The sequence below is a fragment of the Ambystoma mexicanum genome, chromosome 8 (assembly GCF_040938575.1).
Source record: "Ambystoma mexicanum isolate Mex_15411 chromosome 8, UKY_AmexF1_1, whole genome shotgun sequence".
Lineage (NCBI taxonomy): Eukaryota > Metazoa > Chordata > Amphibia > Caudata > Ambystomatidae > Ambystoma > Ambystoma mexicanum.
Window position 1 is genome coordinate 835,496,678 of NC_090929.1, and position 20,714 is coordinate 835,517,391.

The window sequence follows — 20,714 nt, forward strand, 5'->3', positions numbered from 1 at the left end:
TTTAAAGTCGTGGCTCAAGACCAGGGCTTTAAGTGGGCCCAGGCTACCTGGGGCTGAGCCCCGGCAGTCTCAAGAAAGGGCTCCTGATGCGGGGCCTTACCTGGGCCCACCCCTGACTAGGTGTAACTGAAGTACTGACACCTGCAAGTAGCAGGTGTAACCGTGCAGTGCAGGCAGCCTGATGTCTACCTACTCAAACAGGAGGAGGGCTGGACTGGCCTCCTCTCCTTTTGTTTCCGAGTAAATAGTCATCACCCAGCATGGAGCCGCTTTGCTTCATGCTGGGTGATGACAAGTGCTGGAAATGGAAAACATTTATTGGGGGAAGCATCACTTCTTAGGAGGGGCAGGGCTTTGCTAAGGAGGGGGTGGGGCCAAGGTACACGTCACCAGGCCAGGTCGCTCAACACATATAGAACCAGATCCTGGGGATTTGCATAAAAGCAAAGAGCATTATGGGAACAACATAATGTCCACAATTTTAACTTTAAAAAAAAATGTATTTGGTTTAATCAAGCAAGAATTTAAACCTTTACAAAACCTTTAAAATTTCACAATTCAGTTCTTTAAAAACGAAAGAAAAGCTTAAAACAAATTCATAAACAATTATCAAAATCAATATTAGTTCTAGTTCATTCCTATATACTTTTATTCTTATCCCTTTTCCACCACTAACGTCCAACAAACTACCGGATTCTCTCGGCGTTAAATATGTTACCTTTTTCTTACTTATTCGTTCTGCTCTCAGCCAAACCGATGGCCCCTGCTCCGTTGATCTAATTAAGAAAATTCAGGGCCCCTAGTATTTCTACCACTGGTGATGTAAGGAGCGTTTCATGCCCTGATATCATTCTGTGCCAGATGTGATCCGATGCAATTCTTTCCTCCCTTGAGACGAATCTTCTTAATTCGTCCCCTCTCAGAGTCCAAGTCCCTTCGCACTCCATTAGTAGATGACAGAGGGAGTGGTTCGACGGAGTAGCACAGATATTATAGAGCTTAACTGCTTTCTCGCCTTGGTGACGTGGCTATAAGATCTCGCCCATGGGCAATAAGTTCAATAGGTTCAATCTTATCCTTAGGAAACTATTCCTGATCCTATGGTCAGGATATTTGACCAAATAACGAGGGAGATGACCTAATTTTTTTTACGCTGCCAGCAGTGTGTCACATGGAATAGAGTTCTGCACTTCCGCTATTGTTTCAATCCAATCCAACAGTTCTAGTTCTCACTTTACCTTTAGGGGATTGCTAATTAAGGTCTCTAGATCTGATGCCGTTTTGGCTAGAATAGTTTTAACTTTCTCTTCTAACCCCCCCAAAATTCTGGATTTCGAGTCAATGAGATGCATTTTGATATCCTCATACAGTGAATTTGGACTAGGGTTTAAAATCTCTCTATACAGTCAGATTAATTTCCACTCAGCTAGACACACAATTTTAAATGTTAAACATGTCTTATAGTGATTCATTAAGAAAACATTTTAAGTGAATAAAGCACTCTTCTGTTTTGAATGGTCACAATATTTACCCTAATAAAGAGATGTCTGTAAAATGCAGGACATACATACCAGTTTAAACCACTTCACAACTGTGTGTGAGGCTTCAGCAGTTTCTGTCTGCAGGCTCCAGTACTGTGTTGTGAACGCTCTTGCATAATGGGTTGAGCACCAGTGCTGCCCAACTCTTCTTTTGTTTCTTAGCCATCACCATGCAAGGAATGGGCCAGAAGGGCGCTCAGGCAAAGAAAGGCCTTGCTGGAGCGCAGATCCTGTGCTTCATCGAGGAGACCATTATCAGAAGGCCCAAGGTTGTGCGCTGGGTCACCTCAAAGCAGTCTGCTCAGGCTGCACAACACAGTATTCAACAAGAGTTCACAACACGCATTATTTATTGAACTAAAGGGTACGACGTTCCCTTACTTTATGTGACCGAGAATACCGTTCCTGGACGGCAACTTTAATAAAAATACTTTTTGTTTTAAAATTTTCCCCTACAGGGGTTTCAAACCAGACCGCTGTGGATATAAAGCCACTATAACATTGCACTGAGCTATCTCCAGGTGTTGAGGATGGCGTTATTTATGCAAATAGACTGCTTGAGATATAGAGCCCATTTCCAGGCAGCCAAAAAGCACAGCGTTACAGCAATTACAGCAATCTGTGTATGAATGGCTGTAGGCTCAGCCTTGTTTGCAGGCAATGAGAGTGGTGTGTGTGTGTAGATTGGCATGTTCATTAAAGGAATGGTTCGCCCAAAAAATGTTATTGGCCAAAAAGATGGTCAATAATAAAATAAATATACTGATATATATATAATTGAAGCTCAAAATTTACAAAAGCAAGCACATGGGGGCATCCATTTTGTGAAATGGATGCCCGCCTGTGCTCGCTTTTGCTTTTGCGGCACTAATGAAGGTAAAGCCAGCCAGCTGTAGTAAAAAAAGCTACCACTGGGTTGCTTTTCCTTCATTGTTTTTTCTTTCTACGTTTCTCAGGCTCCTCCGAGCCAGAGGAGCCTGAGAAACTTAGAAAGAAAAACTGCAGTGTTTTCGAAACACAACCGCGTTGTGTTTCTGCCCGCAGCTGCTTTCCGATTTGGGGCTCTCGGGCTCTCAGTGGGGAGCCCGAAAGCCCTAAATGGGAAAGCTGCTGTAAGCAGAAACACTGTGGCATGGAAACATGACCGTGTTGTGTTTCTGCCTGCCTTGGCTTTCCCATTTGGGGCTCTCGGGCTCCCCCCCAAGGCAGGCAGAAACACTGGATCATTTCTGAAAACAGCAGCTCTGTGTTTCTGTCTGCAGCCGCTTTCCCATTTGGGGCTCTCGGGCTCCCCACTGGGAGCCCGATAGCCCCAAATGGGAAAGCTGCTGTAAGCAGAAACATTGCGGCATGGAAACACGACCACGTTGTGTTTCTGCCTGCCTTGGCTTTCCCATTTGGGGCTCTCGGGTGGGGAGTCAAATGGGAAAGCCAAGGCAGGCAGAAACACTGCAGCATTTCTGAAAACAACCGCGCTGTGTTTCTGCCTGCAGCCGCTTTCCCATTTGGGGCTCTCGGGCTCCCCACGGGGAGCCAGAGATCCCCAAATGGCAAAGCTGCTGTAAGCAGAAACTTTGCGGCATGGAAACACGACAGCGTTGTGTTTCTGCCTGCCTTGGCTTTCACTTTGGGTCTCCGGTGCTCCCCTGGGGGAGCACCGGAGACCCAAAGTGATAGCCACGGCAGGCAGAAACACAACGTGGTTGTGTTTCAATAACGCTGCTGTTTTTCTTTCTAAGTTTCTCAGGCTCCTCCGGCTCGGAGGAGCCTGAGAAACTTAGAAAGAAAAACTGCAGCATTTTCAAACACAATCACGTTGTTTTTATGTTTGCGGTAGCTTCAAAAGGTACCGCAAACATAAATACAATGTTTTTAAAGCTGAGGTTTTATTTCTAAGTTTTCCGGGCTTAGGAAAAAAAACACAGCTAGTTCTTTTTTTATTTAAAAAATAGCACTTACCGAGATGCAGCTGCAGCTTTTCTGCCTGTAGTCTCCGGTCTCCGTCCTGTGAGTCCCAGCACCAATGAAGGAAAAGCTACCCAGTGGTAGCTTTTGTTTACTATAGCTGGCTGGCTTTTCCTTCATTAGTGCTGCAAAAGCAAAAGCGAGCACAGGCGGGCATCCATTTCACAAAATGGATGCCCCCATGTGCTTGCTTTTGTAAATTTTGAGCTTCAATTGCTCAAAATTTTACATAGGGACTTAAAAAAAAATGGCAGTATATATTTTTTATTATTGGCCATCTTTTTGGCCAATAACATTTTTTGGGCGAACCATTCCTTTAAGAGGTACGAATGGTGGCTAGTGAAGGGGATGCTGGTAAAGGTGCATGCTGAGTGTGACAAGGACACAATAATGGGGTGATTTAAATGCCCTTTCTTTCGTGTTTTCTTCAATCTTACTAGAACTATTGTAAAACACAATGTTGCAGGGTGGAGTGGGGTGGAGGAAAGGAAGGGCCCAGGTATGGGGTTTGAATGAGGGGGGTGCAGTAGTGGGACAGAAGGAACATAGTTCCACAACTTTTTTTTTTAACACATTGACCACTGGTTGTACCTTTGACGCTGGCGATCCAGGTTCTGGCAGTACACGACTGAAAGTTCAGATTCTGATGAATATGCTCACAAGTTACAATAGTATGCTAGCCGGAAGTATGGGGCTATTTGATACATTTCTTTAACGGGTTGGCAGGCTTTTCTTGTGAGGGTATGTACTGATCTGGTCAACAATGGTGTGTTTACGACAATCAGAGGTACTCTACATCTTTTGCAAGCATGGATCTTGCGCTTTATGGTTCACTGCATTGCATAAAGTGGCTTAATCCCCTTACTATAACGCAGTGCTTTAAAGGTTTGTGTTTGCAATCCCATAATCAAGGCAAATAACTGTGAATCATGAATTCAGTCAAAGAATGCCATAATTTGAGGGATAGCTCCGTCAGGGACGTCATTTCATCGAAATGCCAGTGGTAGCAGAAGTGACATTGCATGACCTTTGAACTTTGATGACATCACAGGAAGTGATGATATTTAAACCCACTTCAAAGTGACATCAGGGAAGCAATGGAACACAACCTTTTACCCCTTGTCAAAACAGGAAGTGGCATCACATAGTATTGTTCCTAAGTACACTATGAAAAATATGGTTACAATATCGCTGTAACGTGATAAACATTTCATAAAAGAATGAATCACCATATGTATCGGCATAAAAAAACATGCTTTAACTGCAACTTGGAAAAACAAAATACATAATCCGAAATGAATGCTTATTCAAACATAGTCCAAAATTGATGAGTATTCTGCTCTAAATACTTTTTTGCAGTATTTTGTCTGCATTGTGAATTTGAGGTGTTTGAGAACAGACTAAATCAGTGACTCACCCCCTGAAGTGTACCAGAAATGAACCTTTAATGAGTCTAGCAATTATTGTATAGAATTCCAGAAAGACAAATTATTTGTTATTCCTATTCTATCTTATTTAGGCTCACTGTTCAAAGTGTTACACGTGTGGAACCCCCTGTTTTTTTAAGAAGCCGGAACAAGAAAGCCAGCCACTCTAGAAACAAAGAGCTACATTGCATTGGCCACACATCAGGATCTTCAATTTGTAAAAAAATGAAAAACCTTTTTTTAGGGTTAGAAAGAGAGACTACAAGGGTAACAAGGGAGACGTCAGGATTCGCAATGGCGACCCCTGGCGACCCCTAAATGACGTCCCTGTCTCCTTCTCCTCTCACATTTCACTTTCACCTCCTAAGAGGTACTCTACCTTTTCTAACTTTCCCCCAGAGGCTCACTGTCTGCAGAGCCCTGGTTCTCTCCAGGCTGGACTATTGCAACATCCTCTTCTTCAACCTCCCTTCTTCTGCCCTGCGCCCTCTGCAACTCATCCAGAACATAATCGCAAGACTTATCCTTGGCCTCATGCCCTGGGACTGCATCTCTCTGGCGCTGAAATCCCTTCACCGGCTCCCTGTGACGGCAAGGATCAAATTCAAGACCCTTTGCATTGTTTCCAAGGCTTTCTGGGGCCTGGGACCTACCTACTTGCAACACTGTCTACCTAAATACTGTCCCTCACGAGCCCTCTGCTCATCTACCTCCAACCTTCTGTGAGTGAGCCGGTTCTCCAAGCAGAGATTTGGAGGAGGAAGATCCTTATCCTCAGCAGGTGCCTACCTCTGGAGTAGCATTCCTACCGCCCTCCACCGTGAGCCAGATCTCCTTAAATTCCGAAAAAACGCCTCAAGACTTTCCTTTTCTCCTCTTCCTTCTCTCTACCTCTACCCTGCTAACCCAGTTCTCAGTTTTTTCCCTCTCTCCCTCCTCTTCCTTACAGCATGCTGACTGGCCGCTGGATGTGCCTCAGAGTCTCACTGATCCCCGGCACCCCTGCCAGTCCTTTATCGCACTTGCCCTAGGGCCCTACACCCACCCACACTCAATACACTTGACAAACTAATCCAAGAGAGTGTCTCACTCTGCACTTACCCCACTTTCAACTGACCAGGTGCACTTGATCCCCCCGTGACCCTCTGTGTACTTGCATGATCTGTATGCACCACGCCCAAAGATCGTCTGTCTCCCTTATCTTCACCCCTAAATTGCACTGTTAAAACTGCAGAATTCCTGTCAGGCCTATTTGCTGTCTCCCAACCTGTTAAATGTATTTGTTACGCACTTACTCTGCCTGTGCAGACTATTATCGTCTCAGAAATTCCAGGGCTCTGAGCGACTGATTGTTTTTTCACATTTTCCCACCCTCCTGGAGCGCTTTGAAACCCTTGCCTGTGTGTAGGTGCTATATAAATAAACAATACCATACCATACCATACCATGACATTATCTCTTCCTGATGGAGAAAAATCCACCTCTGAAGCGACTGAGGCTCTTCTATGGCTTGAAAATGTGGGTTTCAAAACCACCTCCTGGTCACTGTCAGAAAGATCCGTTATGTCCTCTTCCTCCTGGGAAGAGTCTGTTCCCGTTGCATCCGCTTTCACCTCACCTCTGAGTTTCCGGCGTTGCGTCAGCTTTGGGTTGTTTTTGGTTCGAGTCTTCTCTTTTTTTTTGTAAAGATAGGGGCGACCGTGGAAGGACGCCACAGTGACACCCAATGGGTGAGCTGTGGCTATCCTCCGCGGCTGCCGGAAAGTGGGGAAAGAGCCTGTGGCACAAAAAAACCCAGAATAGTTCTTCTCTGCTGAAGCGTGGTCTTCTTCTGTAGAATTCAGTAAACTCCAGGGGCAGCTGCAATGGAGGAGTGGCTGGTAACAACAGAGTCCAGGAAGAGGACAATACGTGCTCAATATGGAAGAGTAAGTACCAGAGTAAGCAGCGACTCGGGCACCAAGGAGAAGCAGGCAGTACCTGCACAGGCAGGGTTGAATACCAGTTAAACAATAAACTAGACAAAGGATGAGGCGCAGCAAATCCACTGGATGGGCCGAGGTCGATACACAGGTAGACAAGGGCAGCAATGCGAGGCAGAGTAGGAAGAGGAAAGGCACAAGAGTAGAAAGAAACAAACACAAGGCAGGAGGGAAGGTAGGAAGTCAAGCAGGGAATGGTACAGCCAAGGGAGGAGGAAAGAAGGGAAGCTGCAGCGAGGGCAGGCAGCGGAAACGAAAAGGAAAAGAAATAGAAATCCGGGAGTGGATAACAGCCAAAAGGCTAAAGGAAAGATTCACAAAGAGTACTGGCAGCGCAGGCGAACAGGGATACTGGTCGTTGCAATGCGTCCGACATCGGAAGTTAAGAGGGATTAACTATCGGCGTCGGAACGTGTTACACAAAAGGCTAGACCCGTACTCTGTGCTTCGCCGTACCTGATGGAACCAGCAATGGAGGGCGCAGTTTCCATCTAGCCCAAAGCCGCCAGGTTCCCCAAGGTGTGACAGTATGCCCCCTCCTAAGATCCACCCCTCCTGGTTTTTCCGGGTGTTTTCGGTGGAACCTACGCAATAGTAGGGGAGCATTCAAATGGCACCTAGGTTCCCAGGTGTTTTCAGACCAGGGGTATCCTTTCCAGTGGACTAGGTACTCCAAGCGCCCTCTGCGATATCGGAAGTCACATATTTGGGCTACCTCATAGATGTCTTTAGAGGGATCTATAGGGATTGAAGTGTTGCCCGTTCCCCGGGTCCATCTATCTGCCACAAAGGTCTTCAATTGAGAGGTGTGAAACACCGGATGTACTCGACGTAAGCACGCAGGTAGCTGTAGGCGAAAGGCTACTGGGATGATGACTTGTGTTATCTTCTATGGCCCAATGTATTTAGGAGACAGCTTGGATGGATGTAATCACCGTGGTAGGAATTTTGTGGACAGGAGTACTTTAGAACCACCACCCCAATCGGGAACTGGTCTTCAGTGTTTATTAGCTTGGGATTTATTCCTCTCTTGGGCCTCTAACAGTCCTAGCTTGGCCTTGTTATGAGCCTCCCGGATCATCGCCAATGAAGCATCCACAGAGGGTACGGAGGACTCAATGCTGGTCAAGGGAAGAAGGGTGCGGGGATGATAATCGTATGTGCAATAAAAGGGGCTTGTACCTAGGGCAGAGTGGCAAGAGTTGTTGTATGAAAAATCTGCTGTTGGGAGTAACCGGACCCAATCGTCTTGTGGTTGGTTTACAAAACACCGGAGATATTGCTCTAAGGTGGCATTTAGACGCTCTGTTTGTGCATTGGATTGAGGATGGAACCCAGAGGTCAGAGCTCTTTCTATGCCCAACCTTTTACAGAATGCAGACCAGAAATGGGAGGTGTACTGGCTACCACAGTCTGAGATTATTTTGGTCGGTAGACCGTGTAGCTTGAAGATATCTCTCAAGAAGATCTCCGCCATTTGGGAGGTTGAAGGTACTCCGGGTAAAGGTGAAAAATTTGCCAACTTGGTGAAAGAATCTATTACCACCATTATGCAGGTACAGCCTTGAGACTCTGGCAGCTCCACGATAAAGTCGGTCGATACTGTGGTCCATGGGCCTGTAGGAATGGCACAGGGTTCCAATAGTCCCAGAGGTCTTTGAGTGGTGGATTTACTACGAAGACAGGTAGCACAGGACTGGACGTATTGTCTGGAATCTTCCCTCATGTTGGGCCAATAAAAGTATCGTAGCAGGTATTCTTGTGTGCAACGAATGCCACGATGGCCAGCAACCTTGGAATCATGACACCAGGAAAGTGCGGTCTTCCTTAATGATGGAGTAGGCAGATACAACTTGTCGTTCACCAGATACAGACCGTCTTTGATGACATAATCTGCCTTATTGTCATGCTTTTCAACTTCAAATCTTCCTCCTGAACTGTCCTTGACTTGTTGCAGAAAAGTAGATATAACCCCTATTCTCTGAGACCTTGGAAACATCAATTCTGTAGTGGGTTCAGGTTCAGACAAATAGTCGCTACGTCGGGACAGAGCATCTGCTACTAAGTTCTGTTCGCCCGGGGTGTATGTAATATTAAAGTCAAACTGGGCGAAAAAATGAGCCCACCTTGCCTGTCTAGTGTTGTAGCAGTCAAATTGACGTAACACCTGCACATTTTTATGATCAGTCTGAAAAGTAAAAGGGTGTTCACCACCCTGGAGAAGGTGACGCCATTCTGTACAAGCTAATTTCATGGCCAGTAACTGCCGCTCAATCACTGAGTAATTTCTTTGACTGGTGTTCAGAGTCTTGGAATAATAAGACACAGGGGCCCTCATTACGACCCTGGCGGAAATCGCGGTGCAAAATGCACCTTGGAGCACGGCGGAAAGCTGCCGATAGCACCATGGGGGTTGGCGGATTTTCCGCCCCATTCCGACCTTGGCGGGGCGGTAAATCCCCATCCCCCATTTTACCCTTCCCCATTCCCATTTTTGCCCCATAGGGTATAATGGGAGTGGGGAAGGCGTTAATTACGCCACCTCAAAATACGGTGGCGTAATTAACGACAAGGTCCCGTAGCGCCATGGATTTCTCCGCCCGGAAAAACCAGGCGGAAAACGCTCCATGGCGCTACGGAATCTCGTAGTAGGGCGGACGGGTCCGCCGCGAATAACGCTGGCGTAAACCCACTCCGCCAGGGTCGTAATGAGGCCCAGGGTGTTCTTTACCATGATACTCTTGCAATAAGACAGCTCCTACGGCGGCTAAAGAGGCATGTGCTTCCACTATAAAAGGACGATGTTGGTCTGGCTGTCTTAGAATGGGAGCCGAACAGAATGTTCGTTTAAGTTGTTGAAAACTCTCTTCTGCCTGGGGAGACCATTGGAATGGGGAGGAAGACTTCTTGAGAAGAGAAGTCATCAGGAGTACCAGTTGAGAGAAATTAGGGATACATTTCCGGTAGAAATTCTATAAGCCAAGAAATCTCTGAACGTCCTTAACAGATTTAGGGGAAGGCCATTCTAGTATGGAATTGACCTTTTGTGGGTCCATGGCAATGCCCTCTGGAGAAAGGATGTAGCCTAAATAGGATATGGATGCAACCGAAAATACACACTTCTCCAGTTTGACCGAGAGATGATTGTCTTTTAGTCTGTGAAAAACTTCCTTGACATGAGTGTTATGCTCTTCTTGGGTGTGTGAGAAGACTAGAATATCATCAAGATAGATGATGATAAAGTGTCCTAAGAGATCAGAAAAGAGCCTGTCCATGAAGCGTTGGAATATGGACGGTGCATTGACTAGGCCAAAGGGCATCACTTGATACTCATAAAGCCCAAAGGGGTTCCTGAACGCTGTCTTCCACTCATCCCCAGATTGTATACGAAGCAGATGGTAAGCGTTACGTAAATCCAGTTTAGTAAACACCGTGGCACACTGAACGGCGTGAATGATTTCGGATATCAGTGGCATGGGATATCTGTCTTTTATGGTTACCTTGTTTAGTCCTCTGTAATCTATGCAAGGGGGTAACTCCTGAGTGTCTTTCTTTGGAATGAAAAACAAAGAGGCCCCAGCCGGAGATTTAGAAGGTCTAATTAATTCATTGGCAAGATACTTGTCTAGATAATCCTCAAATACTGCCTTTCTCGTAGAGTTAAAGGATACATCCGGCAAAAGGGGACCAAGGCACCGGGAAGTAGATCGATACTACAATCTTCGGGTCTGTGTGGTGGAAGTTCTAGAGGGATCTTCTCCGTCACTACTTCTGTGTATTTGTTAAGATAGGATGGTAAACAATGTATGGTCCTGGATTCAACTCCGCAGGAGGTCCGCACCGCTGCAAAAGTCGGTTTAGGCAAACAGTTTGTTTTGCAGTAGGTGGAGTGAAAGCTTAATAGATTTCTGGACCAGTCTATGGTGGGGTTATGCCTGCGAAGCCAACCGATGCCCAGAATCAGAGGGAAGTGAGCTGCCCTGATGATATCAAAGGGAAGACTTTCTGAATGTTGCATGATACGCATGGTGAGTTCTTCCGTAGAATGAGTGATAAGGCCAGAGCTCGATGGCTCGCCGTCTACCCCCTCCACCTTCTGATCCTCTGTCTTGGCTACACGAGTCAGTCCTTTGCATTCTGCCCATTGGGTATCAATGAAGTTTCCTGCGGCCCCACAATCCAGGAGAGCCTGAGTCTGGATCGAGGTCTTGCCAACCACGAGGATAACAGCCACCACCATGAGACGGGCATCTTCTGAACCTTCCAAGGATGTAATTGAGAGGGTAACATAGGGACTGGAATTACTCCCTCGGTAGTGAGTCCCCAAACTTAACGAGGTTGCCCGTTTCCCGAGCGCCTAGGAGGTACATCTGGACAGTCTCAAAGTAAGTGGGTGGAAGATCCACAGTTCATACACAAGCTTCCTTCCCACCTCCTTCTGCGTTCTTCAGCTGTGAGGGGAGCGCGGGTGGAACCAATTTGCATGGGATCTTCTCGAGCGGAACGTGTGGGGGGAGGTGGAGCAAGAGGAACAGGATCTGGAGGTACAGGAATACCACTCTTTGTCTTTCGACGCTCAGCTCGCCGTTGGGTTAGCCGGAAGTCGATCCGAAGTGTGGCCGTGATCAGGTCAGCGAAAGTGAGAGGTCGTTCTATACGTGCAAGTTCATCCTTCAAATCCTCTCGTAGTCCCCTGCGAAAAATGGCATACTGGGCCTGTTCTTGCCAACCTGCCTCAACTGCAATCTCTTTGAATAATGTGATATAGGACATTAAGTCCGAGTTCCCTTGTTTGATGTCCAACAGATCCTCGGAAGCCAAATAGGTGCTCTCGGTACGTAGGAACGTCTGTTTCATCAATGTCTTGAATGCGTCATAATCCTGGAGCACTGGATCAGATCTGTTGACCAACGGGGTAGCCCAAGCCAGGGCATTGCCTGACATGTGAGTGATCATGAAACCAACCTTGGCCTGTCCCGAAGAGAATGCTTGGGTATGAAAGGAAAATGTAGGTTACAGGCATCCAAAAACTCCTTTAGTCTCTTGGGCGTCCCATCAAACTTTCCTGAGACCAGTGGGAGCGGAGGTAAATCCGTCGTCGGTGAGTCCCGCTCAGACATTCTCTGCTGTAACGCGGCATTAGCGCTCTTAAGGTTCTGGACTTCTAGGTTCAGGTTTTGGACAGCTGCTACTAACTCCTGAACCTGTTGCGAAGTGGCCATGTTGGATTGTTGGCATTGCAAACTGTCAGAAAGATCTGTTATGTCCTCTTCCTCCTGGGAAGAGTCTGTTCCCCTTGCCTCCCTTTCCACCTCACCTCTGAGTTTCCGGCGTTGCGTCAGCTTCTGGTTGTCTTTGGTTCGAGTCTTCTCTTTTTTTTTGTGAAGATAAGGGCCACTGTGGAAGGACGCCACAGTGACACCCAATGGGTGAACTGTGGCTATCCTCCGCGGCCGCCAGACAGTGGGGAAAAAGCCTGTGGCACAAAAAACCCCAGGATAGTTCTTCTCTGCTGAAGCGTGGTCTTCTTCTGTAGAATTCAGTAAACTCCAGGGGCAGCAGCAATGGAGGGGTGGCTGGTAACAACAGAGTCCAGGAAGAGAACAATACGTGCTCAATATGGAAGAGTAAGTACCAGGGTAAGCTGGGACTCGGGCACCAAGGAGAAGCAGGCAGTACCAGGATAGGCAGGGTCGAATACCAGTTGAACAATAAACTAGACAAAGGATGAGGCGGAGCAAATCCACTGAACGGGCCGAGGTCGATACACAGGTAGACAAGGGCAGCAATGCGAGGCAGAGTAGGAAGAGGAAAGGCACAAGAGTAGAAAGAAACAAACACAAGGCGGGAGGGAAGGTAGGAAGTCAAGCAGGGAACGGTACAGCCAAGGGAGGAGGGAAGAAGGCAAGCTGCAGCGAGGGCAGGCAGCAGAAACGAAAAGGAAAAGAAATAGAAATCAGGGAGTGGATAACAGCCAAAAGCCTAAAGGAAAGATTCACGAAGAGTACGGGCAGCGCAGGCGAACAGGGATACTGGTCGTTGCAACGCGTCCGACATCGGAAGTGAGAGGGATTAACTACCGGCGTCGGAACACGTTACACAAAAGGCTAGACCCGTACTCTCCGCTTTGCCGTACGTGATGGAACCAGCAATGGAGGGCGCAGTTTCCATCTAGCCCAAAGCCACCAGGTTCCCAGAGGTGTGACAGTCATACAATGACAATACTACACACTACGGTATGTGCTCCTTCCCACCCCTTTTGGTGCTCTCCTTATTATGGCTGCCTTCACCAAGCATATGCTTAATTACAAGTGATCAATTCACATTGACTTTAATATTAACAAAATGGCGGCTGTTCAACAAGACATTTAATGGAATATTGACTGGAGACATTACCAGCATCCTCGAGGATTCATTTCTACAACGCTGAATGCTCTTCCGTGATTGAATAATGGACCTCCGAACGTACATCTATGTCTGCACGGTATATGTCATGATTCCCTCCCTTTGCTCCTGTTCCCACCACTTGGGGGCATGATTTGCGGTTTATTCCCTACTGGACGTTCCTTCTGAACATTATGCTACAGTGCTGTGGTGAATTGGGAACGCTAAATCCTTCTTTTCTGTGCTACTTCCCTTCTGGATCCATTTCAGGTTTTTGGCAGCCAGCATGCTGCTTTAATCAAAAGACTATGCTTCCCAGAATGCCTGGCCCACTCCACCCTTGCAGGACAAGGTTGGGTGGAGGATAAGCAACACCTGTGGCTGGCAGGTGCAGCAAGCAGCACACCTGAGGTGTGTGCTCGTTGAGCAGCTTTAAAATCCTCAGTTTGCTTCAGTCCAGCACTGGTCATTGATGCAGTGTTTCTGTTTGTGACTAGTGCCTTGTTCCTGGTTCTTAGCTTAATGTCTTGTTCCTAGTTTCTATTTTCTTGATATTTTCCCCTGGATTTCGAATTTAATGTGCTCATCAGTGATTTCTGCTTCCTGGTTTCCTTACCTGTCTTCCTCTGTTTTGCAGGCATCACTACTCAATGCTTTCCTTTTTCTGTGCAGCCCAGTTTGCCTTGTTTCTATATGTCTTTTACTTTGCCCTTTTTTGCTGCGAAAACTTAATCATTTAGTCTCTCCTCGTTCATAGATTCAGCATTTTGCCTTTTTTCCGTGGATGGGGAGGGGGAGGTTTTGCCTTTGTAATTTCATTTTTCCTGCTCCTGTTCCTTTACTTTCTCTTGGAATCCATTCCAGGTTTTCCCTTGCACTTCTTCAATTGTTTCCTATTGATTATTAGGTGTGGTGTGCTGCTGTAGCTAGCTCCTAGTTGAATTTCTATGTTTTCCTCACTATTCTGTAATCACTAGTGCCACTTTCCGCTTGTCATGAGTCCTATTTATTACATTATCCTCCCATTGCTGTTATAGCCTTTCTGGGACCCTGTTTAATCAACAGGGTTAGTAGGCTTCGCTGACATTTCAGGTGGTAATTCTCATCCTTGTGAGTATTGTCTTTAAGTTACCTTATACAATATCAACAAGGGTATTATCTTACAGATCCTGTTGTTGCTTGCCCTGTATGCGGGCTTAGCGCTGTCTGTACCTGTCACAGCAATTGTTGGTAAGGAGCTTGCTGACTTTCTTTGTAATCAGAAGGAGCTTCTAAGTGCTTACCCAACATCCCTTTTCATATTTTTGTATTGTTATCATGCTCTACTCACACATCCTGGATTTTAGGCCCCTAAAAAGCAGGCGTTAAAGCACCAACCCGCTAAGGGACCTCGTAGTAAGGCGGTAATGGTTAACGGTCACCGTTACCATTAACGGTGGCCGTTAACCATTACCGCCTTCCGTGTAATGAGGCCCAAAGACTGGTATGTTTTGGATATTTCTCCTCTATGAAAGATAGTGAGCTAAAGAATCTGGGTAAGGATCTCGTAACCAGGACTAATGTCTGGCAGAGGGACTCCCAGTACCCCCATTGTTAATTTCTATAAGATTATGCCAGATTCCGTGCTTAAACTCTTATGTGACATGTGTGTGACTTCTCTTTCTGATGGGATGTTACCCCAAACAACCCACCATGCAACTATTTCTCTGATCAAAAAGACAGAGAAGGACCTGACATTGCCTTTGAATTATCGCCCAATCAACCTATTAAATACAGACAATAAAATATTGTCGAAATCTTTGACAAGAATATTAGAAGTTTTGCTCCTGAAGCTGATTCATGAAAAGCAATCAGGATTTGTTAAAGGTAGATATGCTGCTAATAATATGAGAAGACTCTTACAAACCATATTACAGACAACAGACAAGTGTGACAACACAACAGTCTTCTCATTGGATGCTGAGAATGCCTTTGACCCGGTGAATTAGAATTACTTGTATGATGTGCTAGAGGAAATGGGTCCTGATGAATGCTTTATAAATTGGGTAAAGCTATTATACTCTGGCCTGACAGCAGACGTTGGAACCAATGGCATGAGATCTGAATGCTGTGAACTAGAACTGGGTACTTAGACAGGGGTGTTCTTTGCCCCCGCTTCTATTTGTAATTGCAATTAAACCTCGAGCAGCTGCAATTTGACAAGAAGAAAGGATACAGGGAATAGGTTACGGAGGAGTGGTTCAGAAATTGTGGCTCTATGTGGACGACCTATTACTGGTGTTGAGTAACCTGAGAAATTCCCTGCCAACTCTTATGGGGCTTATATCAGATTTTAATGTATGCTCAGGCTACAAGATCAACTGGGCTAAGTCAGAGGCAATGCGACTAACAAGGAGTTATAATAAGCTAGTGATCACTTCTCTAGGATTCAAATGGTGCCCGGAGAAACTTAAATACTTGGGCATCTGGATGACCAATAAATGGGAAGGAATGGTACAGGAGAACATGTAGGTTCTGAGTGCAGGACTTAAGCAGGATTTGGAGAGGTGGAAACAGCTGAATCTATCTTTATGGGGTAAAGTCAACACACTTAAAATGATCTCGACTCCAAGGATAATTTATGTACTGAGCAAGCTACCGTTGGATGTTGGGAGGACATTTTGGAAATAATTGGATGCTCTTATACAGAATATTTTGGGGCACTACAAGCCTCCAAGGTTTAAATTATGGAAATTGCAATTGCCTCAGGAGAGAGGTGGATTAGGGGTTCCACAATTTTATGCATATAATCTGGCATTTATGGCCAGATACTATGCACCGTTAATGGAAAAGGAGCCGGATGAGTAGACCAAGGTGGAAGCATGTCTATTAGGGCCTCTGGCCCTGTTCACTATCCTAACAACCACATCGGGATGAAGCAGCCCATGGACATCGAGGCGCTGTTACAAGTAAGTGTTGGATTCTTAATTCAGCAAATATGCATGAGACCCGAGGTCTTATGGATACACAATTACAAGCATAGTTGCAGGTGAGGCATGATATTCGTAATACAGTAACAGAATGCAGTCAGGTATGTTTCATACAAAGAGCTTGGTTTTAACAGCTTTGCGGAAGGCTTGGTGGGATTCAATCATTCTTATGTGAGGTGGCAGTGCGTTCCACTCATATCCACAGATGACACCCCTGCTTCCCTGAATTTAAATATGCAGCGAATATTACAAGAAAGTACAATATGTCTGAAAAATAAATGTCATGTCCATGCAGTGTTTTTCACTGTGTTGACCATGGACAGTCGCCATAGCTACAATTACCATCAAATGCCCCACCAAAACACAAATTGCAAATAAATGTGATCTGACATGTACATGTGAACCAGGGCAGTGGGAAGGGGTGATTTACAAACAATTACATGATTGGCAATATGGCTAAATGAAAGGGGTGGCGTGTTAGGTAGGGGAAAGAGAAGTCAGTAAAGAATGAAGGGATGGCGCAAAATGGTAAATGAGGTTTGACATTTTATTATAAGTAAATGTAGAATGAAGGTGCATCAATGATATCGTTCAAGGGAAGAACGACATATGGTGTGGTGCATGTAAAATACAAGTAAATTAGACAGAGGTATAACTGGGTCATTAGATTGAGTGGCTGTTACAAAATAGTTATCCTTGACTTGCAAGCCAAAGCAACTACTTGTGGAACTGGCTTTACTCCTTATTTGTTCTAATAAGGTGATGCATAGTTGCATTCAGAACAAATGTTTAAATTACGAGTACTAATAATCACTAATATTAGTGCTATGCGACAGAGAGGTAATGTTCGGCAGAGTTTAAAATGAAATGCATCTTTGTTGGATGCTAAAATCCATACATTGTCAGCCTACTTGTGCAGCGTTGTGCACAGTGAGACCTTAAAACAGTGTTCAAGTGCCAAAAAAATGGCGTCAACTTAATGACAAATCAATGGAACATTGTTTTGCATGACATTAGCATAAGGTGGTAAACTTTGATAAAAGTTGGTGGACTAGTGGAAAAATTGAGACTATTCCGTCCAAACTCGTGTCCCTTTGACTTCAGCCCTGTCATAATGCTTGATTACTATCAGTCACACAATTAATAGTTAATGTTCCTTTAATCCATGCACTGTGTGCAAGATACAGTCTACCAATTGTAATAGTACATCTTGCATTTATTGTATTTTAAATATTCGAATATGTGATTCCAGTACCTTCAGTTGATATTCTATAACTCGTACTTTTACTGAGACTTTTTACAAATTGTTCAGGAATAAAAAAGCATATGTATTTAGAAATGTAATTAAAAAAAACTTTTTGATGATTTGGAAATAAAGGAAATCACTTTAAAAAAACACATTCACTTTTATTGTTTTAATATAAATCAATTATATTGAGGGAAATAAATAATAAGAAAGGCCAAGAAAAATAGAACAATTAATGCATATCTAGCAACAAATCCTGAAAGTACCTGCAGTTTTTGCTTGTTCCCTATCAACGTTCTCATTGTGTGCAAGTACAGCCAGTCTTGTTCTGGCCTCCATACTGTCTATGTTGAATTGCAACCTTTTTAGCCTGTACTTTAGGCACATATTGTGAAACACCTCCAAATCTCCAGTGTGGCAGAATTCATTGAGTCCCTTCATGTTTCTTGAAAGCATTTTGTCACACACAATCTTCTCGAGTGCTGCTTGAGATGGGAAGCCTGTCACCAACCATTTTTTCTTATGCTCCTGCTCCTTACTCAAAGGTCCATGTACACATTTGTGGACATTTTTGTTTTCTTCCCAAGAATGTATGTTTGCTCATTGGTGCAGCATTGAATGCCATTATTTAAGCAGAATATCTACAGAACCATCACAAGTTTTGGAACTGATATATTGTGACCAATTTAAAATGTTTCCTGTACCCTTTTCTTTTACCACTGGCTGTAATATATTTAGAAATTGATTTTGCTAGGTGCCATATATCATATTGATGCTGTATGTGTGGAAACTGCTCTTGCATGGCCTTTCCTATTCCAACGTGCCTGTCAGTGGCTATCAGTTCTATTTGCATTCCTCTGGATTGCAGACGTTCAAAGGCTTTAATGAAACCATATTTCTCCATGGCAACAGAAGATGTACATTCAGACACTTGCACAATGACTGAACTCACTATTTAATTGCTTTCCATGTCTTGGAAGTGGTAAGTGCAGTATTTAGCAGAAAACCCAGGCCTGAAACATTGTCTATCACCAGCAAGGCTGAGCCTTTTGCCCATGAGTGCATTGCCCATTCATATCTGTTCTAGATTCCAGGCCTGGTTAAAAGCTGGGAACAAGATATTTGTCTGATATTTGCATTATTGTGTTTTAGCAAGGAACTGAAGTACCACAAATTTACAGAAACTTGACATTTTACTAAACAACAAAGCAGATGAACAAAGTAAATTTCCAGCAGGCATGAACATGTTTTATTATTGTGGACACAGCTACCCTTGATCTTCAGGTATGTGGCTTTGACTACATGAGTAAACCTCACCAATGGCTCCCCACAAATCTCTGTACGTGATCACATTTAATCATTTTCATAATCTCTTCCAGGCTGCAGTCGAATACAATGTGTTTTGGCTGCCTTAATAGCCAATCATCCTGCAGTATAGAGCTTTGGAGTTCGATGGTGGTGAACAAGTCCTCCACTGGGCCAAGTGAAGTCCAGATCTTAAGCACAATCTTCTATCAATTGTGAAGTTTCTTCAATTATTTCAGGGTGTGATATTTCCAGATTTTCCACATGTATTGGGGAAACAGGGAATATTGTCTCTTTCATCAAATTACATTTTTTAGAGGGTGTGAATTGTGTGAATGGGTTTGCAAGCCATTCAGAAACATCTTCTGCGTTGTCTGTCTCTTCAGGGCGATGTTGTATGCTGTAACAATGATCCATGTTTACTTTCCATGGGATACTGGTGACATTCCATTCAAATTCCGGGCACTGCACATCTGCATCAAGACTTTGAATCTTGAGAGGTCCATGCTGAGACTCGAAAAGGTAGTTGCTCCAAAGTGATATCGGTTTGGCAAGCAACATCATTAGTTTGTGTTGTTGTCTGAATCTTTATGCTCCTCTTCATCCTATGCCTCCAATTGATTTTTATTAAACATGTTTAATTTATAGCACACATACAGAACATTTGAATTACAATCTCAAAATGTAATATCAATACAATAACTGGAAACCATTCAAACAGATTAACAATTACACACAAGGAAAAATTGGGTGTTAACTGATATTTTACAATATCTTATGTATACCTCTGGTCCATGTGTCTCTTCAATTTCTACTGCTTCAGTAGTAGATACCTTGTACATAACAAATTCAACAAAAAAAGCACAATTGTTACACAATTTAAATTTAGAATCTTGCATCTAACAAAGTACATCTTGAGAAAGCTGATTTAATGATTGTCAACCTTACAATATCAGGTAAACATTTAGAAAGGCTACAGTAAATACATCGTTGTAATACAATTTTTACATTCTTATTAAGATAAAGTCAGAAATTGTATACGTGTAACATTTTAAAAAGACAAATTTGAAATTGTACCTGATAACCTTCCGAAATGTCACAGAGAGTTGGTGTGAGATCATCCTGCAAAACATAGTGAGTTCATTGCTGCCGCATAAGCAATGGTGCATTGTAATGCCTTTTTTTAACCTACTCAGATTTGGGTAGGCAGCTAAAGTTTATGAACAAAAACATAAACCATTTATGTAGTGAAAGGTTCCATGTTATTAAGTTTCATGGTACGTTTTTGTAATGGTTTATTTTGGTATTGCATATGTTTGGACAATAAATACAAGGTTATTTATCTAATGTTTAGCAATTTGCTGACAGAATTTTACAATTTAAAACATGTATAACTTATCTTAATTTTAAACAAAATATGGTTGCTCAACAACTATTAATACACATTCTCAATTCTCACACTACATCCTGCATACCTGTAGCAATAGACACATGATATGTGGTAGAGGTTCCAGCATACCCATAACAAAGTAATTGTTATAATAAAGATGTAAAAGCAAAATAAAAATACTATTACATGCATAAGATGGTCAATTTTGACATAAAATCCTCCATGCCACTTTGCATCAATAATTAATGCAATACATAACAATGATCAACATGTTTAAAGTTGAAGTTAAACATATAAATATATTATGTAATTGCATCTGAAGGAGTATTTAAACAAAAATTACTTGAAAGTTGATTGAGGATGATGTTGACTCCTGAATAGTGGTCGATGTAAAATCTCAGTCCTTTATTCGATGTATATTTCCAAGCAGTGTTCAATATAAAATGTACATTGGTGTTATAACTTATACCACATTAAACGCTCAAAATTAAGTTTGCATGCATGT